Source organism: Notolabrus celidotus, chromosome 16, assembly GCF_009762535.1.
Source record: "Notolabrus celidotus isolate fNotCel1 chromosome 16, fNotCel1.pri, whole genome shotgun sequence".
NCBI classification, from domain to species: domain Eukaryota; kingdom Metazoa; phylum Chordata; class Actinopteri; order Labriformes; family Labridae; genus Notolabrus; species Notolabrus celidotus.
Genome location: NC_048287.1, coordinates 17,791,330 through 17,815,937, shown reverse-complemented (window position 1 = coordinate 17,815,937; position 24,608 = coordinate 17,791,330). Strand labels below are relative to the sequence as shown.

Below are 24,608 nucleotides of genomic sequence, written 5' to 3'. Positions count from 1 at the left end.
TCCAATTCACTGTCAGGGGACCGACTCCAAAAAATGTCACTTGATGTGACTTGACAATGAATTTAGTCTTCAAATATCTGGAGCGGTGCCAGGTTAAAAATGTAGGATGGCAGTAGCCTGAAGATTAGAAGAATGGTGAGTGACACAAACCCTCCACCCACTCATGACACGCTGCTCCCTCGAGCGGGCATCTTACTGCTCCAGCAGATGTGTTTAATGGCAGAAATGACTCACCTGCTGGATGAGATTATGTGGAGCTGCCATGTGGATTTTTATGCTGGGTTGTGTTGGAAGCCTGCATATGTGCTCGCTTGAACCCTATCTTTAAAGTGAAGTATGAAAGACACAGTCCCTTGGGTGACTCAGTTTTGCTCCTTGAAACTTTTCCATGTGTGCCACTCAGATACCAGTCAACTAGCTTTGGCACTCAATCTTATGCATTAAACATTACTTTTAAGCACCACCCTTGGACTTCCTTGCCATGCGGTGATGACACAATGCACAGGATTCATATTGTTCCCCAAGAGGCACAAGATTTTAAATTGCTTATGGATCGGGTTGATGGAAAGACTTCAATTGTGCATTAAGCCTCTTTAGAGATGACTGGCCATAAGAGGGACAAAATGTTCTTCCCATCTCATGACTTAAAAACTTTTGGAGTAGTTGGAAGCTTTTTTATGTCTTCCTATAGCTGTAAGGCTTTATTATCTAACTAAAAGATCTTAAGGCAGCAGTTATTGGCAGCCGAGCCAAGATGCTGCCTGAGAGGAGGAAGAACCTTTGGTGGATACATCCCATCTGCTCTGCATAATGCAACTTACAGTATAAGAGCTTTATGGCTTTCTGAAATGTGTGTTAATGTTTTGAGGTTTACTTTGCACATCTGAGAGCGAGGATTGCAGATTTTCACCAAGTGGTATTTTAAAGACCATGTCATTGTCAATATTCTTACAGTAAGAGGTGTTTATGGAAGCTATATACAGAAAAAAAAAAAGTAGTCAGGACTTTTTAGTGTCATTAACAGCATAAAGAAACACCTCCTGCAAAGATATATCGAAGCTTAACTCCTTCTCCGTGGTTGCAGGCAAATTAGAACAGCTTCTCAACCCATGTGAGGTTGCATCAACAATGCCAAAGCAAGGCCTTTATATATCTCAGTTCTCAGAGTACAGTTCAGATTGATCAAGCAGGGGCTGCATTTTGTATTAAATCTTCTGAATTCCTTCAGGGTGATACTAGCAACATTTATAGAATCCACAAAAAAGTAGGGCGAGCACACAATGAACACACTATAAACAAAAGAATGGCCTCAGGGCTGTTTCCCATGCCTGGAGTTGCTAATTTTGCACACTCTTGCCCTTTATGTCACTAGTGATCAGAATGCAAAGTTACATAAAAGGAGTAATATGAGGAGAAGATTATTTATGCATAATTGGATCACTGTTGGGCCCAAATGACAATAATATGATGCGTTTTGTGTGTATACAAGTGTGTGTTTCAGGGTTGCCAAGTTTGGTTCTGAAGTGATTCATTGATCTGTTTTGGCAGGAAGTGGAGCTGGATTGTTGCTAATCTGGCAACCCTGGAAATGTCAACTGAGAAATCTCTGTGTGTGTGTGTGTGTAAGTGTGTGTGTGTGTGTGCGCGTGCGTGTGCGTGTGTGTGTGTGTGTGTGTGTAAGTGTGTGTGTGTAAGCGTAAGTGTGTATGTGTGTGGCAGACTGAGAGGGGGACAAGCATGTACCTAAAGACTTGTGGTTCAGAGGGCCTCCTCCATCTGTGAGATGAGCTGTGTTACCACAAAAACACAGCCTTGCTCTCTCTCTCTCTCTCTCTCTCTCTCTCTCTCTCTCTCTCTCTCTCTCTCTCTCTCTCTCTCTCTCTCTCTCTTACTCTCATACACATGCACACACAGACACAAAAACATGTTGAATTCAACATGATTAGTTGAGTGGAGCAGCCTTTGTGTTCAAGTTGAACACTTATCTTGAACAAGAGATTGACAGGACAAGGTCAGAATGTAGTTTTGAGTACTTTTGGAGCTTCTGTCGGATGAGTACCCTCAACGAATGAATGTGAAATCAGTGGGGAGGAAAAATTTGACACATTAATGAATAATGTGTGATGAACTTTGCAGTCAGTATATCTTAACCCATCTCCCTGTTTTAAAATGCTTGTATAATGTTAGATTGCATGTTCCAGGTTTGAAGTTATACAAATCAAAGAGATGTAATCAATTGTTGTCATTTCACAACTTTCAAGCATTCCAGCAAATGAATGGTGGAGCATCAAGCCAGATCTTATCATGATGAAACAACACATTTGATTGCCCATTGCCCAATCTCTGGGAGCAACAGCCAACTTGTCTGAGGTTCCAGTGTAGCCTGCGGTTGGCATTGAATAGCTGCAGTCCAATCATTCTCTTGCCATGCACACTGGACCCTGTTTAAAGTCCAATCAGAAATGTAAGATGCAAGACGGAAGTTGTAGTTTGGAGATGTCTTCAAAATGAATTGTGAGATGTGCTTTCATACAAGTGTCTTTTGAAGAAATAAATCAAAGCTAATCTGTCCTGGGATTACAGCATATGGTTGTGTCATGTCACGACATGTTACCTACATTAAGTTACTTTTGTTAACGCTACTTACCTTACATTACTTATATAATGTTTTGTTACAGTGTGTTACATTATGTTTGATTTAACATTACATCGTATTATTGTTTTAAGATATGTTACGATGGGTTGGTTCTGATATGATGTGTTACCTCATGTAATGTTATATTATGCTGATGTTGCAGGGTTCTCTCTCTGGACTCAAAACAATGTAGGAAAAAACCCAGGCGTAGTCGGAAGACTTAATTTTGATAGTTTTATTGGCTGCCGGCCTCCCCAGTGCAATAGAAGAAAAAATTTACAAAAGTGAAAAAAGAAGATAATTTACAATTATTCTTGTCAATACATAAGTGTCGGCTGAGTACTACAGTTACTCACTTGACACAGAAGAAAACAGCGGTTGTTCATCAAAAACACACTGCGACTTAAACTGCTCAGTAACTTGGCTCAACTGCCAAGAGAGACAAAACTGGCCCTATTTTAAAGGGTGTAGCTCCTCCCACTGGGCGTTGGAAATTACATAATTTTTCCCAAACAATTATATTCCACTATTAAGGTCATTACAAGGCGACTAACCTCACACACAATCAAAAGAGTAATGCAAACATTTCCACAGGCATTTTCCTTACCTGTTTCAAACACATAATTTAAAAACAAACAAAAAGTTTAATTAAACACGGTCACGTGGCCACCTTTGGCTTCCATACATCCATATAGGGTGCGCACCAGATGCGCTCGGTTTGCGCATTCCGGACACGACCTGGTTGAGCTCGAGCCGGTAAGTGCAGCAAACCAAAGACAGAGACAATCTATGTTTTAAACAATGTAAGAGCTTCAAAGTGTGCACCCTGAGAAACTCTGAACGGAGAGGGAAAGAAGGATTTTGGCGCGTGAACCGGAATGAATGAAGTGCTGTTAGGAACGGGAAAAGTTTGGCGTGCGCGCGCTTGTGTGTGTGTGTGTGTGTGTGTGTGTGTGTGTGTGTGTGTGTGTGTGTGTGCGCGTGTGTGTGTGTGTGTGTGTGTTTGTGTTTGTGTGGGTGGGTGGGCGGGTGTGTCGGTGTCGCTGTCGCTGTGTGTGCGCGCTGCCCGCTGTTAGTGAAAGTGCCACTCCGTCCCAGCTGAGTTGCGTTACGCTACAATCCCCCTACTTTGGTTCACACAATTAGTTTTTTCGTTCACACAGCTAAAGTCCACAGAAATCCATGGTGAACTACAAACACCTAAAACACCCAAAGTTTGCCACCAGCAACATCTGTACTTATGTAAAGGATATGTCGAAACATATTACAGGAACCAACTGTAAAACAACAGCTAACAATACCATTAACCGATGCGTAACCATCACAGTAGTATAACAGTGCTACAATTTGTTATTGGTTATAAACCTTTGCTGTGTTATTTGTCAGGATTTGTTGAAATGCTGATGCTACCTGGGTAAGTGGTGATTGAAAGTCTGTCAAGATTTTTGCCATCTTTTCTCTCCCTTTGACCCAGTTGCTCTTCAAACTGGAAGCAATAGAGTTATAACATTTTGTAAGACTTGTCAGATTCCTCATCTTAATAAGACTCACTACCTGGAACAATACAGCACAACAGTATGACAGGATTTTCTTCCCCTCGCCTAAATCATTACATTAGAGACGAATGGCTGTCTGGTGAATATAGTAAATTATGACTGATTTTTTGAGCTGCTACAGGCAGCCTCTCAACACATAGCCTTAAAACACCTAATTAAGAGACTTTAACCTTGCATTTATCACATTAAAATGACGCAACATGAGAGGATTGAACTGGAATCCGAACATTTTAAAACCATCTTCTTTGTGACCTTTAACCAGTCAGCATGCCTCATGACAAGTGCGACATTCTGTGTAGACACCATCATGGACTATGAAACTAAAGCTGGCGTGCTACATTATTTCCCAAAGCTCCACTGGCAGGGTTAATCAGTTCATGTTTGAACATGAGGCTGGAAAGATTTTGTCCCTGGACGAATGAAGGTGACGAACTGTCGCTCAAAGCAGGTTGTGGCGGACTGGTCCCATGTCTCCCCATTGTTTTTTCATGCCCCATAATGAGATTTAATTTCCTAAATTCTCTGCTCTGTTTTTTCTATCAAAGGTTTGTTTTTATCCCCCTCTCCCCTTGCTCAGAGGCCCCTCACTTTGACAGGAAGTGTTTGTTGAATATTCATGGCAAGAAGCATTTGTGATGCACTTCTGCTGTTGAGAGTTGACTGGATGAATTCCAATGGTATTACTTGAGATTCACCATTTCATACAAGATGAGATAGGGCTTTGTGAATCAGTACACATGTAATGCAACAGTGGCCTTTTTGATGACTTCTCTGGCAGGGACTCAAATGTTTAAAGCATGTAACATATACTGCTAGTTGTGCATGATTTCACTGTATCAAATGTGTTCTCATGCGACAAAGGGACTTCTTCCAATTTATATTTTCTTCCTATAATTCAACGACATCTTTTCACAAAAACTTCTTTTGCTGGTATCTAATAGCTAGATTTGAAAGATGGAAATTAAAACAGACATATTAATAATCCTTAGAAACTCTAGAAGAAACACTTACTGAATTCAGTCTGTAAAGCAGCAGCAGCAGGATTGTTATATAACTGGTTATTCATCGACTAATTGAGACTCCTTTCTATTAACCAAGGCTTTGTCTCACGACAGTCTAATGAGAGAACGAGAAGTGTGTGTGTGAAGTGAGTGTGAGGGAAACATTGCATTTAAATGAGCATTTCCAGTCCTAACCTTAGTGAGAACATGAATAAAAAGGATGAGGGGAGGGGAAGAACATGAGAAGTACCTAATGATTTTGTTGTTAAAATGGATGAGCAGGCATGTGAATGTCTTTGCTGTCACATGGCATTGTGTGTGATGCAAACAGACTGATCCTACCTTTGCGTTACTGTCAGTACTCTAATTTGTGACGATGCTGGAGAGAAATAGAGCGTTCTTCATGCTTGATCGCCTAAATGAGTGTGTTGATATCCGTTAATAAGTTAATACCATTAGTTTGAACATTTCCTGATGCATCAGCCTCTAGGTACGACCCCCCCAGAGACGGATAAACGTTCAACATTAACCAGCTCTGGAATCCCTTATTACCTCCCATGTTGCATTTTCCAGGACACATAGATAAATTGCAAAGAAGTTACCTTATTTTGAAATATTCCACAGTATAAAATAAAAAGAATAAGCACACATGCTGCTTTGGTTGCTTTATATGCATTTCTACCATGACATCTTCTTTCACAGCTGGCCCACTTTGCTGTGGAAGCACTTTATGAACTTGTATCAAAAATTCATAATCTGACAAAGCCTAGTTACAGAGGATGTGAGACAAGATGTAAGTATTGTGCAATAGTTACCAGACCAGATCTGAGTCGATGTTTGGGTGTCTTTCTTTCTTATGACACATCTTTTCTTGATGTTACTGAAATTGTTTGAGTGGCCAAGGTTCAACTAAACCACACTGGTGTCAGAGTGATCTAGAGTAGGTTTTTGATGGTTGGTTTGAAAGCTTGGGCTGTATGACACAATGTACGTAGTCTCTTTGATGTCACCCAATGGTTTCAGAGGAGACATTTTAGAGCTCAATGATGGCAGTGGCCATATTGGAGATGCTGGCTCAACTAGAGATAGACCGTTGTGTTTTTGTCAGGGCCGATACCGATTATTAGTAGTCAAGGAGGCCGATAACCGATATTTGGAGCCAATATTCATTTGCAGTAAAAGGTAAAATATTGGCGTCAAAATTTTGAATAATACAAACTACAACACTTAACTTCGTTTAAATGCCTTTAGGCATATGTTTATAAAACAGCTTTTCAGATTTGCAACATGCTAAAGGTTTTTTTTTATCTTAGAAAATAGACATCTTTGTTTTAAAATTCTAACAAAAAGTGCAGGGAGCTCCCAGGCTCAGCAGCATGTCTTATAAAGTTAAATGAAAACTTAAACAAATAAATAGCTCCCTAAAGTTTTTCTACAGTAAATAAAGTTTTCCAAAATTTCAATTTAACTGAAATGTTAATCTTTCACTTATCTTTGTTTTAAAGGGATATTTCAGTTGTTTAGAGTGGGGTTGTATGAGTTTTAAATCACTAGTAATTGTAGGCAATTGTAGTCTTATCGGCCATTGGATTTTTAAAAAAGGCTGATGCCGAAATGCATCAAAATGCCGAATATCGGTCTATCCCTAAGCTCAACCTAACTTTTGGTCAATAATCGATACATTCAATGAGGGGGAGCTGAGGTTGGCCTTAAGCCCCCTGGCAAACAGCTTACCCAACCATACACTAGACATGTAGCTATATGTTTATGAGCTTCATACCCAAAGCTGCTTCTCGAACCAGGCTGTCAACATGCTTATATCTGCTGTAATGTTGGGTATTTTAACATGGGTGGTAATGGGGCTTCCTTTGCTTCTGCAGCCAGTCTCAAGTGGAGACTCAGAACCTGCAGTGTTTTTCCACATTGGCTTCATTTTTCAACACAAGCCCTGCTGCTTATTTTAGCTAAATTCAAGGATTTACTGTAAGAAAGCCTGTTCTGGTTGGATGGAAGCTGGTCTAGGTACACAGCTGTCCACCTGTGAGTCCAGTTCTGCTCAAGGTTTCTGCTTGTTAGAGGGACATTTTAAGTGCTTGCTCATTGGTGGATTGAGTTGAATGTTCTTAATATTCCAAAGAGTATGATTGAGACCCGCTTTGAACTTGGTGTTGGGAGAAATCTTTGGTTTCAATTTGGTGCTTTTCAAAGCAAAAGTATTAAACTATTTGAAGTGTTAATTCAACAATAGTTGAGGTAAATTACTTTTTAAATCACTAAACGCATCATTTTAACTACTGGTATTAATACAGTATAAAAAAGAACCAGTTGTAGTACCTGTCAAGTAGCGAAGGTTGTATACCAGGCTGTTTTGAGTGGTTGTTTGTCTTGCAGTGTTTCAGCTAACAGATGTTTTACACATTTTCCGCTAGGCATGGCAGAGAACAAACAAAGTGATGTACTGATAATTTGAAAATAAAACAATAACTGTTATGGGAAATCAGTAAATCGTGTCGAAATGTGTACCCTGCTGGCATTTTTACCTCCACTGCTCCACCTCTCTGTACACACTCTATCTAGAGAAGAGTGGAAATGAAATTTGAATCCTGAGAGTCAATCCTGTAATTGCCCTCTTAGTGCACTCATCCCGCAGCGGCTGCATGTATTATACCAGCTGTGGCTGTACAGAGGGTGATGGAGGGAAAAGGGGGGGAAAAAAAATAAAAAAAAATGGAGGCCTGGTTTTGTGTGCCTTTGCTTCCAGTGAGGACAAAATTGCATATCCCATGGCACTTTTCTTTACTCTTGAAATACACTTGATATTTTCTTTCACACAGGAGTGAAGAGGAACAAATGACCTGATTGGAAAGGGCAGAAGAGGGGGCAGAGAAGTTCAAAGAGTGAGAGAGAGGCAGAGAGATCACCAAGAAAAACAAAACAATAGATGGAGAAGGATGGGGGGGGGGGGATTAAAAGCAAAAAAGATGGGGAAACATTGAGAGGTTGGGACAGCATTTGTCCCCCCTTTGTCTCTGTTCTTATTAATCCTTTATGTTGTGTTATATATGCCAATCCTTGAGGGTTTTATCTATTTAAAGTGTATGCGTGCTATGAGCGTGTGCCTAAGAGAGAGCTCATTAGATGCATTGACAAAGATGAGCTGATTGTAGAAATTGATAGTAAATACTCCAGATACGGCAACAATGCTCATTCTTTGAAATGTTCTGTTTGGACTTGCTCTTCTGTTTCCCTTTCTGGGGCACAACAATAAACTCTCAATATGTAAATACTGCGTGTGCTCTCTCTCTCTCTCTCTCTCTCTCTCTCTCTCTCTCTCTCTCTCTCTCTCTCTTTCTCTTTTTCTCTTTCTCTCTCTTTCTCTCTCTCTCTCTCTCTCACTCACTCACTCACTCACTCACTCACTCACTCACTCACTCTCTGCACTGCTCACACACACACACAAGCTTGTATTCAAGGGGAAAAAATGTCCTCTGCTTAGCATTCTTCGCCTGCTCTCAGTGACCCACTTTTTCTTAGAAAGCAGATTTTTGAAATTTATTAGTTAAAAGCGAGGGTTTGCTTATTCCCATCCCTTCCTGTCCACACTGCTTATTGCTCCTTTCTCCCCCTCCTGCACATTGCTGCTGCTGTGGTGCAAAGTCTGCCATTCAGCAGCCTCCAGTAAAGCCTGTTTGCTGCAATTAGAAATATACTCTACAGAAGGGCTAACTTCTTTTCAATTACACTGTTTTATCCTGCAATTTCACATGATTATGTTATTTTTTCCTAATGTAAGCCCATTCACAAATCTAATAATCACTGTCAAAAACACAACAGAGCTTTTAGTTGATAAGTTATCTGAGCTAGTAGCCAGGGATGTGCACAGACTATTTTACAGACAGTGGCTGAGTTATAAATGGAAAACAGTGTTGTTCTATCCCCGCCACATGTATTACTGGCATCTCTCTCAAACCAGCCCACAAATGCAAATGAACCTCAGTACCTGAATCAACATAATTCAGTAACAAGGGGTAGAAATTAAGGCTTTCTGGAATCTCAGCTGGGTTCAAAGAGAAATTAAAAAGCTGACCAGAGAGGATTCTAAAGTCAGTAAAATGTATCACTTCCAAAAAAAATTGTGAGTGAAACAATAGAGCTTTGATGTCATAGCCAGTAAACGAGACCTTGACATAAAGGAGCTCTTATATGTCAGATATGAACATCATTAGTATCAAAAAACATTTATCATACCATAATATGTAAATATCAGTAATTTGTTCTAATGTGTGTAACTGAAGAAGCAGTGATACCAGCTTCACTAATGTTATCTGGAATAGTATTGGTAGCAGCAATAACAGTCTGATCAGGAGAGACTTAACTACAAGATAAATATTATTTATTTTATAAGATTTAGATGTATAAATGTGAATTTTCCCTGGCGGGAAAGGGATGGGATGATGAGGCCAACTGCAGGATAGGATACCTGGGGGCCTCTACACTGCTGGTGGTAGTGAAGGACGGATGTGCGATTTAATGAAGAACTGTCATCTGAAGAACAAAATATGGGCACTGACAAGGAGTGGTGACTGAGTGAGGGAGTGGAGGAACACGAAGATCCTTGCTGGAACAGTTGATTGACGGAGCAGAGAGGAGAACAGAATTCAAGTTGGGCAGAAGTGAGATGAATGGTTGATAGAAATCGTGGCAAAACCTGGTTGGTGAATACTTTAAAGAGCGAACACCCATGATCAGGTGCAGTGAGAAGATGACATGAATGAAAGATGAATGGATATGGAACAGGCCTCCCGCTTGAACTTACGATGATCTTTATTTTTACCCTGTGGATAATACATCCCTTTAACAGACTCAACTAGCCATAGCACTAGTCACAAAGTTTGGACTATGAGCACCTTAAATATGGGTTCAGTAAGCACACTAAAGGAGCAGGTCAGCTGAGGATACGTGTTTCGACTTTGAAAGACTAATTACATTTAAAATGGGAAACCATTAAGGTGAAAGTAACAGTGAATCTAGATGGTGTGCTATAATTTAAAGCACTTACATATCATTTCCTGAAGGAGAATAAAAGCCCTTCAGAATATTAAACTACCTCAACTGTAAATCTATGATTTCCACAAAGCACTAACAATATGGAATACCAATGATTTCCTCCTTTCTGGATACATTTGTGCTCTCATTTGTAAGGATGTTCAGTATTACATATTTTTCATGAGTATTGTTTAAAAAAAAACATTTTCAGTTCAGGTTTTTTTTTGTTGTAATAGATGTTTCTAGGCGTTTTATTTCACCACTACAAAGGGTGTGATGTAACCATCCTTTGTGCTGTTTAACTACTACGGGTGCCCACATACTGCAGAGCACTGGTTTTAGAGCAAAGAGATCAGTAAGATAGTGTATGCCGCCAGGTTACGAAAGTCCATCACATCTATTTTGTTGAGGAATTAAACTCAAAACTCCCACACATCGTTCAACAGTGAATGCTGGCATCTGTAGACTCATCTTCCTACACACTTCCTTTCTCTCAACACTGTTCAGACTCACCAAAGCTACGCTTCCGCCGCCTGACACCGTACCAACACTATGGCTTATGCTTACCTTGCATCTCGCCCAATTATTTCCACTGTCAGCAAAACTCCAGACAACAACAACTTAAGGAGAGGCAGACTGTGTCAACTTAAAAGTAAGGGATCCAGAGACAGCATTTTAGGAAACACCTTAGGACTGAATCACCATATTTACATTTTTCTCTGACATCACCCCCAGAGTGGGAAGCTCACTTGTTGTTATTATTAGGTCCCCTGCGTTTTGTAGGTTTGCAAATGATGTAATCATGGAAAATCTGATGATATTTCATAATTTCACTCCTTCTTAATTGATCAGCGACTGAAAAAGCTGAGGCGCCATCAGAGTTGGCAAGACAGGATCACTGTTAAATGGTGGGTCTAAAAAAAACAAACAGGGCTGTGTGTGCAACATGTGATGCTCCAGCTGGTTGTCTGCAACAGTGTAACACAATGTCAAATTACACACTGAGACACCAATATTACACAGAGAAGAAACAGAGGCAACAGTGATAGTGGAGTTCTGATACAGTGTTGACTTGGACTAACAGTAATGCAAAGACAATTGAGCTACATTTCAAGCTAAAGTGTGTTTGGTAACTTATTAGCAGCTTGGACACAACAGCTAATATTAGCATACAATTGAATCCTAGCTAACAGTGAGGCCTACTGTTAACTACATGACACAATTAGCTAATTAGTTAGAACCATTAGTTTACTCTGTTCACATTGTGGCATTTGTAACTTCAAACAGTGTTAGCTAGTCAGAGGTCAAGATGTCTTGATGTCTCAGTGTAGCTAGCAGCTAATCTATTTGGTTGCTGTTCCACAGGCTTTCGCAGGCCATTGTCTTTTTCAGTTCAGTTCTTGTTCAGTCATTCTTTCAGATTCCCAAAAAATACTGTCACATTTGAAGGCAAACAAAAGAAACAGGACCCAACTGCAAACAAAATAAGAAGGGTTTAATAAACAAAAGCCATGAGATAAACAAAAGTGTCTTAAACAAAAGTCCAAAGTCCCAAAAAATCCACAAACATAGTCCAAATGAGAAACAATAGAAAACATGGAGGAAAAACCAATGGAATATGCAAACAAGACTTATTGAACTGACAAAAGGAGAGAGGAAACAGAGAGACTAAATACACACAGGGTAATCAACACAGGTGTGACAAAAGAAAACCAGACAGGAGCAAGTAATCCAAAATACAACGGGAAACACTGGATACTGAACTAAGAAACACAAGTGAAAATACAAGAACACGAGACATGAAATCACAGCAACTGAAATACTAAACATGAAAAATATTAACAAAACCAGAGGAACAATGAACAAGACAACACAAGGCATGATCAACAAAATAGAACAGGGAGTTACAAAGAACACAAAACTAGCACAATACAAAACTAAACAACGCCACTAATGACAAAGACGTTGTTTCCAACATTTTAATGGTGTTCAAGCATTTCCCAGCCTGACTGTGAGATCACATAGAAATGGCCATCATGAGAATACTAGAAATTTAAATTCTGGCCTTGCAGCTTGGTCACGTTTTAATTAATTAATTTCCCTGCTTGAGATAAAAAGGGTTCTTGGAGAGATAAATTCTGGTTAAACTTCTGAAATGAATCTTTTAAAGAAGCAAACAGCTGGACCACAGACTTAACGTGAAAATCATCAAAGGGTGATCACTAAACCTATTGCCTTTTTCATCTTTTCTCAGTACTTTTGTACATGTTTATCACATTTAAACACAGTATTTGCTGGCAAGGCATGCTTCCCTTTCACGTCTCCTCCTAGCATCCCATTTCAGTGTACATCTTTTATGTTTTACAGCACTGGAGTGTGATGGTGATTTCTGCTTTAATTTGATGTTTATCCTTGCTTTTTATCATCGTTTTTGCTCCAGTGGAGGAGCTCTAAAACTCTTTCTTCTTTGGACACTTTTATTAAATTCTAAATATGTCCCTTTGTGTTTAGAGACAAGTCGGGATAATTAAAATGTCTTCTTTAGTATCTCACATTTCAAGTCACCGGAGGATGTGTTGTGTAATGAACTTAGCAATAAAAAAGTGATAAGGAAAACCTTGTGCATTAGATTTTCTTAAAGTAGGTGAGTAATAATTATAATTACAATGTTATCCCTCTACCAGGCACTGCTTGAACAATGGTGCAGTGATTAAAAATGACATGAATAGTGATTACAGGTTAGCTTATTAAAATTTCAACTAATAGTTATGTAGTTGCAGCATGTGTTAGGAGAATTTAAACCGTGGCTTAAGCGTTAAGCAGTGGATCAGTCCAAATTAACAAAGTTATCCAGCGTTAGCTGTCACGCGTCTGTAATTTGTAGCATGCTTTAAGATTCAAGCCAGCCTTTTTGAGGTCTTTAATTAGGGGAGGCAGATTGTATCTCAACAGTAGCATGTTTTTTAAAGAGGCTCTGCCACCTGCAGTTTGTGTGTAGCATGTGTCTGTCTGTATCTTTTCTCTGTCCCTCTTCTTCTCACCACTCTTTCTCTCTTATTCTCTCAACACAACAAAGCGTCTCATCCTTTCCCATCTTTTCTTGATCACTCCCATTTGTTTACTGTTTGCTCAAATCATGTCTTTGTCTTCCAACCTCTTTGCGTCTCCCTCTTTCTCTCACGTCTCTCTCGCTCTCTCTTTTTCTCTTCTCCTTATCTCTATCCCATCGTCCCGTTCTGTCTCTGACTGACAGTGTTATAAATTGATTTCCAGCCCGGTGTGTTTCCTCTGTCTCTCTCTAGGCATTTCCCTTATTTAGCCTCCACCACTCCAGGGTATAGTCTAGACCGCAGGCCAACTGTCAGTCACTGGCAACGTGGAGCAGTCTAATTCTTGGCTGACAAGTATTCCTGACAGCAGGAACCAATGGGACGTTTCAAGCAGGCTTACTCTTTCCCTTACTGTGTCTGTCTCTATTGCATTTTTGCTGTTTCTATCTCTCTGTCTTCTCCTGTTCTCACTGTGTTTGCCCCCAACACACCACCCCTCATTTGGTCATCCTTTCTGCCATTCTGCCCCCCCCCCCCCCCCCCCCCCCCCCCCCCCACACACACACACACACAAACACACACACACCCTCAAGAAAATTAACAGATACTATCATTTCATAACATGAATAACATAGACATGTCATTAAATGAACTAACACATTACCACACATTCATGCACACACATGTTAACAATTACACACACCTCGTTTTTTGCCCCTGGAGCTTGAGTGGTGCTGTGATCTGAATACTGATTGGCTGGTTGTGTATCTCTGTAATAATTGTATTGGTCAGTTTTCTCCCCTGGGAAAGCCATTCTTTAATCATAAATGAGAGTTTGTGAGATTAGACAGAATAGCCCTTTAAGCGAATCTGGTATCACTGCAGTCCCCAGTGACGGGCCGATATGGAAGGGGGGAGGAGGAGAGAGCAGTGGAGAATGAAAGAGAGATGGACAAACGGAGCGAGAGGCGAAGAGATGGAAGAGAATGTAAAGTGTGCTTTTCCCTCAGCCGGACCGTCGTAATGTCATTACACTGCTGAGGATAAGAGTCGTATTTTATATAGTCGTATTTTATATAACTTAATGTGCGCTCACCCACATAGATTTGTGTCATATGAAGACATCGCCGCCACCCTCAAGTAGGAACAGGGGACGCCCTGCAACCTTGAGGGGGCGCCACGGGTCCCATTCAAATGAAGAATAGGGTAATTTCACAGTTTCCTCATGTGGAAGTCAGCACCGTGAGAAAATGGCGAAATTGATCAGAGGATTCCCCGTGGAAGATGACAAGCTCAGTAATTGATTTCACCTCCTTAGAATCATCAAGCTCATTGTAGGAAACGTGAAGTCAAACTGGAGCTATAGAGTAATAAGGTGATGACTGATTATCATTGATTTACATGTATACAACAATCATTTATAAAACATTATGCTGCTGCTTCAAAATGCACTGGCTGTAGACAACAACAATTCTATCAGCCCACATAAGTCCTGTCTTTGTGCTGGAGTGCGGCTCAGGCCACATACAGTATTTCTGTCTGAACCTGACCTGAGTGCGGGCAGTCACTGAGCCTGACCCAAACGCACCTACTATTCAATATTATACGTCTGAATATGATCTAAACTCCACACAGTCAACATAAACTGGAGCGCAGAGTTTGTATCACCGGGTCACACAGTTGCCGTTACCATGGTAATGCAGCCATAGTAATCTGCAGTAGTCCTGAACAGCCCACAGTCTGCATCCTGCACCATGTGTCCGCATGTCACTGCGAGGCTGAATTCCAGGTCTGCCTCATGTCCTATCTCATCAGAACTCCACACATTTACACTTCTCATAATCAACAAACTGGAAAAAATGCCCCTCCAAGGTACTTTTACCTTGAAATATGTGTAAAAATCTGCCAAAAGAACAAGTGAAAATTTGCTTGGTAAGATTTCTTAAAATAAGACGTGATATTTAGAAAATTGTGATCTTAAAAATAGCAGGGAAAACTTATTTTAAGTAGTATTTTACCAGTATTTTAAAGCTTAGTGTCTCAGAATAAGCAAGGACTGCTAAAAATTTATATTTTTTCTCTCCCAAATAGATTTTGCATTAATAAATGTCATGTCAACTTCTTCATTTGAGATATTTTCACCTTAATTTGAGTTGTATTATAGCGGCACTTCTCTAGGTTTAAGACCATCTAATAAGATGACAAAGTTTAATTTGAGCATTTTGAGATATAATGTCTTCTCATAGTTAGCTGGATATACTAATTTTCAGTCATGTTGTTTTTTTAGGATAAGCCAGCTATGCTCAAAACTAGGTGTTTCATTGTGTGCATGTAGATTGAGGATGTATATTTTTATCTGATTTAGAAGAGACAGTGCCTGAAAACTGTAACCCACCCTTAAAAAATCCATCTTCCACAATAAGATCTCAGCTTGAAAAATGTATGAAATGTAAAATAAACCTTGTTTCTTCTGAATTACAACTCAAAACAAGATAATTTCAAGATTGTTTGACCTAACAAGATATTTAAGATGCGTTGTCTTAAAACAAGTCCCTCTATCTTGCTCAAATGTTACTAGTTAAGTAAATTTATTTTAAATCAAGTGGGAGAAGACATTTTGACTAAAAATGAGACAATTTCATTTTGTAAGATTTTGAGTTTTTGCAGTGCAGCTTCATGAGTAAATCAAAATGATTCCATGTGATCAATTCCTCTGCATAGTTTTCATCAGTTTTAACCTTCCCTGATGAAAAATTCTGTTGGATGTCCTCTGTCATTATTCCCTAACATGAATATTCACAACCTGAATTAGCAATGTGCTGTATTACATGAAAAAAAAGGACAGCCCTGAACATGAAGTAATGTAGCTACACAGAGAAAATCAGTTCATCATTCTTATCCTTGAAAGTCACTTGAATAACTGTGGACAAGCTCATCTTAATAAATAACTCAAAGTGTTGACTGCCTTTTCAACCAAACGTGTCCAGAACCCAAACATAATTTATATATATACACGTACTGTATGCCTGAACCCAGCCTTACCCACCAGGTTCTGATGGGTTTCAACATTTTCTGGCAGGTTCAGGTTGGGTATCCAGCCTCATTTTTGTACACTGTAACCTGGTTTTGGTGGGTACAATTGCTCTCAAGAAGTACATAAAACTTAATGGCTTGACTTTCTGCCAGAAGACCTCGTAGACAAACTGGCAAAAGAGAAAGCCAGGGGGCTAATACCACCAATTATTGCATGATGTTGATTTTAAGGCTTTAGGGTACAAGCGGCTCTCATGGAGAGTGAGCTACCAGAGGCTAAAGGACATATACAAGAGGCCTTGGTGTGGGTATGTTTTACAGATATACCCTGTAGAAGATATTTGACACTCTGTAAGAACATTTGGTAAGCTTGTCAGAAGTGATAAGGTAGCTTCTCCATGCATTATGCAACCATTTTGACCCAGTCCTTTTTTGCTACAGTCCTCTGTGAGAGCTCCCATGCTGCTCCAACACAGTGGTACAAAAGGTGATGACTTACTTTGACTCGGACAAATCTGAAATGGCTCACTCTGGCCTTATGCAGGCTTTCCCAAAAAGAGGTCAACAGCTTATATCCCGATGACAACTCAGACAGACTCTCACATACACACCAACCTGTGATACAGAATCTCCTGTGTACCTTGCTTGTTTCAAGATGCATTTATGGTTTAAAAAACAGTCCCAGTGCGCATATGGTATTGCAACGTGTTGCCCTTCATTTTAAGAGTATCCTTTGGGGAACTGAAGCTTTCTTTTTTTTTCACTGGCAGGGCATAAAAAGGGGAATTTTTCAAGTTTTCCAAACTAAAAGGTCATCATGTCAGGCCCTGCATTACGTTTTTCTCCAGTGGAAGGGCACCCTAAAAGCAATTTATCATATGTAATCTACCTTTAACCCCCTTGAGTCCATCAGTGCCAGGAACTGTTGACAGGTAGCAGCATAAGTTGCATGGTGTTTTTGATGACGCGTGATTATAGTTTTAAAACCAGACCACACATCATTTTTGAAAAGTTGTGTGTGTCACAAGTTTTACTGTAAAAATGTTCCTCTTGAAAATGGTGTGACTGTTACAGACATTAGCCACTTGAGCTTTTTTTCCCTCTCTGCAGCGAATTATTTAAGACATTCAAGATAAGATATCGCTTTGATGAAAGAGATCAAGCCAATACAGCAGACCCGGGTTCATTAAATCCACTCAATTCAAGAAGCAGATTTTCTTCTTTGTCTTTAAGCTTCTTTTATCCAGGGAAGGTTTTGCTGAGCATGCATGCTCTTTTCTAAGCTAAACCCTGTTCCTCATTAGCACCAGTGCATATATTCACACCTGGGATCTCCCCACTCAAACCACAAATCCTTCACTGTTTGCCAATTAGCATCTGTATTTAAGTCTTCAGGGGGAAAAATGCCTTGCTCAAAGCGGTACTCCACCCATTCAAAACCTTTTTAGTTTTAAGCAGACGTGCCCTTTAGGACTTTCAAGGCTGCAAAGTTTCCAGCTGTCTTATTTGTGGCAGGCTGCAGCTGTGGTGGTAGATCCCAGAAACTACCCAGTTAGATGGTAAAAAAAATAGAAATAAAGATTATTTATGGTAGGCAAAACCGCTGTGAATTAACAATGGAATAGGAGTCTTGTTTTCAAATGAAAAGCCAATGATGAATGCTGATGCATTGTATCCAATGGCCAGCAGGGGGCAGCTCTGTGAACGTTTCCCTAATTATTCCATCATCTTGGTAGCTAGTTTTTTAATTCTTTTTCAGTATAGCGTAGTGTTTAGTAAACAATCCCATGAAGTATAAAACTGAAACAAACATCAAACATGGGGCGCTTCAATACATTGCTATTTGTGACCCTGAAGTTGCATCCATGGTGACCTCTGAACCAGGCTGGAGATGATGCACTACACCCGATAATCCAAATGTTGTCACTTTGGCCCTGAATAAAATAAACTGAATAAAATACCAAAATCTAGTGTTCAGAAGCTTAATCTGCAACCTAATGGGTCATGTCACATTAGTTACTTCCATCAAATATTTACATTTTATGATAAAAATGTGCACAACGTGTTGGCAGCATTGTGTTACAAAAATGTACTCCTCCTTAATGCCATTGTGTTTCTGGTTTAAGCACTTTAATAGTAAGTCTTTCATTGGATTCATTTGTGTGTACATGTGTTCCTTTCTTTTGTGTGTGTCTGTATGAAGCTCAGTGTGTGTGGATCCCCTCTCTTCTTGTGACCCTGTGCTTCTCTATGTGTGTGTGTGTGTGTGTGTGTGTATGTGTGTGTGGAAAGGCTGTCAGTTTCGGTCTGGTAGTCAGCATAATTAGAAGTCTCTCTTTTACCCCTGTCTCCTTCTCACTTTTCTCTCTCCACCTCCTCCCACTCCTCTCTCTACCTTCCTCTGACTCTATTCCACCATCTCACTTTCGCCCCTCTCTCTCCCTCCAACACTTACTCGCCTCCTCCTCTCTGAGTGATGAGTTTTAAATCATCCTTTCATTCTTTCCTGCAATGATGAACGAGCGGAAATCTGTCCTTTTCTCTCTGTTTATTCTGCTTTCCATCTCTGTCCCGCTGTCCCTATTTGGCTCCTTATTCACTCGACCCTGTATCCCAGCTATACAATTTAATGAAGATACTTCATTTTGAATGAGACACTCTCCAGTCTGTTGAGTTCAGATAAAATAGTGATGGTCATATTTTTCAGTGTGGACTATAAGTAAGAAACTCCAGGGTTCATTTAAAATGCTGCAAGTTTTCCTTGCTGTGCGATTAAAGATGTAAAAAGAAAAGCAACAATATTAAAGTTAGGATAAGAAAAGTTAGAAAATTGTAAGAAGTTTGTCAGAAAATATGTTGTTGAAGAGACATCTACCCACAAGGACTTGAAAGAACATCAGCATTTCTTAATACAAGTTTGCTTCTACTTAATTATGTTAGGGTAGATGCCTCTACTTGTAGCTGATACTACATACCTTTTACTGGTCCTAATAAGAAAATAGAAACACAATCATCATAAGATATGTATGAACTGATGCCTAATACTACACCCCAGTGCAGAGGTGTGTTAGACTTTCTCTGTCTGTCATTTTGATGGACAGGACATAAATATTCTGTCCTAATGTGTTACTACCCATCATTAGAATGTTAATTTTTCATCCATAATTAAAACACTCTATGGCTATAAATGAAGCAGTCTCTCAACAATCACATCTCTTGTCAGCCTCTTGTCTTTCGTGTTAAAATTAAACAGAACCCATTTCAAGTCACAACCACTTGAAACACTTGAAAATTAGGAGCTCATCTAATTCTAATGAACCTGCTCAGGTATTGTGCTGAAAGTACAGGTATGCCAGCACTCATATGCTAGCGTTAGCTTTTACCATTGCTGTTTAACCAAGCGGCAACCTCCGGTCTAAAAATATGAGTCCAATGCAGAAGTGTTAATAGCTGCAGTTCATCGAGGATCCGCTTGAGGCTGAGTACCGGAAGTCACATACACATGAATGGGAAAAAGACGATCTTTACAGCAGAAAGAAAACATATTTACAGCCTGGTACAAAAGACGAGTGTAGTCTGGATAGCTCATTTCTCGATAAGCTCTCACTGTGAGTGGGGTGAATTTTTTTCTAACGCAGCAATTTCAAAGATATTGAGATTACGAGTCTTCCAATGAGAGGCACAGCTGCCTGTGGGAATGCTGCAGCTGTTGGCTAGGAGGCTCAAACTCCGCCTCTTTACGTCACACTGGCTCCACAGCAGCAATATGGCTGCCGCAGCCGATTGGTCTAAAAAAACAGCTCTTCAGAAACAGATGGGTGATGTCACAGATACTACGTCCATATTTTATACAGTCTATGTGTTTAACGCATGTTAGCTTTAGCTGGTGGGCACTCGAGCCACACTATGAGGCCTAATGTGCCCTCTCTTGCCCCTCTGTCCTCATACAGTGACATTTTAAACTGTATTTTAAGCTTGTGAGGGTTTTTTCTCTCAAAGTGACAGTGCCGTGTGAGAATTACTAAATGGTACAGTGGATCCCCCTCCAATCCGTCAAAATGACAGTCAGCTTTCAGGTTTTCCCGTCATTGTTCAAAAAATTCTGTCAAAGGTGGAAAATATTCTGTCAACTTAACCTCTCTTCTACTGTCAGTGTTGGATACTCTTTTTAAGAAATCCTACTTTTATCACTCAAAGGATGATTTCAATTAAAAGAAACATGAATAACTTGAGGCAGAAAGAGGAGAACAGAAAATATGAACCAAGCTCTGGTTTGAGAATGTCTTGATTAAATAAAAGGATGATTTAATCTCAAAAAATGGTTCCATACATGAACTGTTGGAGTTTTTTGTATAATAATAGTTCCTTTTGGCATTGCACTGTCACATCAGTTATTTATAACACATGACCTCTGCCCCGTCACTTCTGATGTAGTGTTAAAACCATGCAGTGTAGTCAGTTGGTGCCATGCTCTGGAATAACAGAATTCACTGTGTAGTTATCATGTCCCTCAACCCCCCCTCATAGTTTGACTGACTGGAATTAACAGCCTATGAATATATTGATGGTGTAGAAAACACGAAGGGTTTTTTTTTTCTAAATATTGCTCTTTTAACAATATTCCCATGGTGGTTAAAATTTTCACAGAATATAACCCGTGGGTCCCCGAATCCACGTTCTGTTTGGAGACTGTAAATAACTCCTAACTTGTCTAATTGTGGGTGCATAACTAAAATTTACCCATGAGAGTAAACAGTCAACACCTCATTTTGTGCATCATCACTCTGAAAAAAACAAACAAAAACATTGCACTTACTATTATTCCTACTTTGCAGCCTCTCAACTTGAACAAGTGACAAAATAAGGTCTTTGTGCTAGTTTTTGTCTTTTCCTAGCAGAGCTATTCATTCTCCTTCGGTAATAAGGTTCTATTGTGAACTTAATCCTTAATCTTGTTCTCATAACCAGTCTGGCTGCCATGCTGCTGCTTAACAGACAGGGTTACAAATCTTGATGACAATCCCATATTCATCAGGCAGTCCATAATGTCAGCCATTGAGGAACAACTGAAGCAAAATACCAATTCACCCCTAGGCCTTAAGTCTTCAACATTTACCCCTGTTTTCACGCTGCTGCGTAGGGTAGGGTAGAGTATGGTCGTGTAGGGTAAGGTAAGGTTAAGGCAGGGCCCCTTTCTTTCATGGATGGGAGATAATCTTGTCCTGAAACCTTTCCTTCAGAAAGAGTGATAAATCATGTAGACTCCAATTGTTATATATAAATGAAAATTTCTAAATTGTTTTGAAAGTTGTAATTTGAAAATCTTAGTTTCATGTATGTCAGTAGATCTCTCTGCACTTGGTCTAAATATTAGTTTGAGTTCCATATCATATCACTCTTTGGCAAAGAAGATATCTGGCATGATTCAGCTCTGCCTGTTAACACTGTGGCAAACACGTTCGATCCATTAGCGTTCTAAATCGGTATATATTGTGGCAAAAGTGTTCTCCATAGAGAGCCTGCTTCGCATTGGGGTCCTTTTCACCCTTTTGGGATTCTCATTTGCATAACCATCCGGTCAGTACTCACTATCCTAACTTACAAGATCACTACCATGATCCTTTGTGCCTCTGTTGTAAAGGGCCCAAGGATAGGACCCTGAAAAATGGTATGGCAAGGGCAGGGAAATGGGACTGAGTCTTGTAGATGAAGGAATGCAATATGTCTGGTCATTTGGAACTAGCAGAATAAAAGTAAAAGTAGTGATTTGGTTTGAGTCATGCTCTCATCAGATTACTTTTCCCATCCTAATACACCCCTGAATACGCAGGTATTAATTATATCAAATTAACGTCAAATTTTGGTACTATCAAACAGCCTCTATGCCTTCATGAGGGACTTTTTCTAATTAAAATCTCAACACCAGTCATTTTCATAATCAATAGACTCCTATGTAAAGTTCCAGTGAATTCATTTAAACTGAATGCCCACTGCAGGGATTGCTACATTACAAAAAGATAAATTCTCATCTAAATACAACATAGCCTCCGCAAGGTCTGCTGTTACTTTTATAACTGCGTTTATTTGTCGTCCTCATGTGAACCATTGCTTCATGGAGCATAAATTCAACTTAAACTGGATCATAAACTTTAATTCCTGTAGAAAACCACATGGGTCCTTCTGTTCTGAACATTGCCAAAATGGAAGCTCAATATAGTTTTTCTTGCATTGCCTCTAGCACTATTTCTTTTTACTGTAGTGTCTTATAGAAAGAAAGTAAACAAGGTTGGCTGCAGCATTCCCAGCCCTTTTTTCCTTAAGTCAAATTGGAATGATCAAAAAGTTGACATTGATGTGTATGTTGTGAGTGTATGTGTCAGTCATAGAAGTTAGCTTTGTCAGTCTACAGTGTCTGTGCATACTATATATCAGGCTCTCATATGGTTCTTCATGTCCCTTGTGGGCTCTTCAACATCTCAGCTCTGATTGGTTCTGAGCGGACAGAGACACAGGCCCTTAATTGCAGCTCAGCCTGCCATTGGCCATTACATCCGTCACTGTGAAGTTCTTAGAAATGTGAGCTTAAATAAGGGTTTGACAAACACACATATGTAGACACACGTAGTTTTTTCGTTATCTTGGATAATTGGTTGGAAAAGCGTCCAGTGGGAGGGCCCGGATGTCCCTGCGGTTTGGCTGCCATGGTAAATAACGAAGCTTGTTAACATGAAAGGCAAGGGAATGATCATCCTGATTTGAACTTTGCACACAGAGGAGATCAATTAAATGCCTAGAAGTTGAAGGACTCAAAACATACAGTAAAACCCATTTCAATTGAAAGAATTGAATTTAAATGTAGATACAACAAAGCACTCTGCTTCTGTGTCAAAAACTCTTGAAGAACTTTCTCTCTCTTTCTTAATTTCCACTGATGAAAAACTGTGGAGTTGATATAAGTTATTATGCATGATTAAAAAAAAAAAGACCAAGAGATCTTGTAGCTAAAAGAGAATGAAAAATGTGAAAACTCAACAGGCGCAGAGGCTTAGTGATTTGCAGAACCATCGCCCAGCAAGACAACATCAAATCAAGCCCGATATAACAGTTTCTTCTCTGCTGGAGTGTCCTTGTGCAGGATGATGCTAAATCCCTCCCAGCTTCAAGGGTTTCTGCTCTGTAAGCTGAGTCTGCAGTCCGTCTCCCCCCCATGGAGTGAAAGAAGTGAAGAGCTTCTCCATCAGGGATCGATAAAGCCCCCCCCCCAATAAATAAATAAATAAACATGCTCCGGACTGACTTTGCTCCCAGACACTGCAAGATTTTCATCTAACACCTGTGATGTGTTTGATATAAAAGGATCATTAAGATCAAAGGGAGGGGATAATGATCCTGATGTGAACGCTGAAGTTCAAGGAGATCAATTACATTTACATTTTACAATTTAGGCATTTAGTGGGCTCTGTAACCCCAAGAGATTTGGAAGAAGTACAGCAGCAGAATTAGCTTCACTTCGCTTTTATCAGTACAAGCAGCCAGTGTAAGAAAGTTCAAAGGATTAAAAAGAAAATTGACACAGTTCTCACTCCTCCTCTTATCTATATCAAAAGTAATTTCCAGAATATGATCATATTTAAAACAAAGCCATAAATAGATATATTTTTTGTATTACTGTCCTTACTTATGTATGGATACTAAAAGCTTTTTTCAAATGAACTAATTGTTAACCATTTTAACCACCTATTCATTGCCATCTTATCTTATCTATGATTGTAGACTGTAGACTACCCTAAACCTAACCCTAATGAATTGATGCTCTGATAATTGTGGCAAAGAATTTATAATAATTTTGATTTAAAGAAAAGATTTCAGGAAAATTGAATAAGAAGAAATCAACAGAACAATCAAAAGAAATGAATTAAAGTAAAATGTAGATGGAAAAAGCAAATATTATACACAGTCAGAAATAATGTACAACACAAAAAATCTTATCTTATTGTAATGTTTCATATTTTATCACATTGTATTGGATTGTGTCAAATGGTATGATTGTATCGTATTGCATCGTATGGATCCATGTGGCATTCTAATGTAGGACAGTCTTGATGTGTCAGACAGTCAGATGTGGAGCCATGTGTTCCCAGCTGTATTAAATATTAAAAAAAACATTTTCTGTTCTTTTTACTTGATTGCAATATTGACCCTCTTACATTCATGCCAATTAAACACATTGAATGAGTTGAACTGATGTTATGAGGATAATTACTGTATCACTTAGTATACATCAGAT

The 24,608-nt window shown here is 39.5% G+C and overlaps 1 protein-coding gene across 1 annotated transcript in view; it reads left to right on the top strand.

The window, feature by feature from the left end:
• The first annotated feature begins 3,319 nt into the window (after positions 1-3,319).
• LOC117828050 (CUB and sushi domain-containing protein 3-like) overlaps positions 3,320-24,608 on the top strand; it is a 293,307-nt gene continuing 272,018 nt past the window's right edge. The window contains exon 1 of the mRNA XM_034705024.1: positions 3,320-3,391. The gene's annotated coding sequence lies outside the window, so the exon portion shown is untranslated. The remainder of the gene's footprint in view (positions 3,392-24,608) is intronic.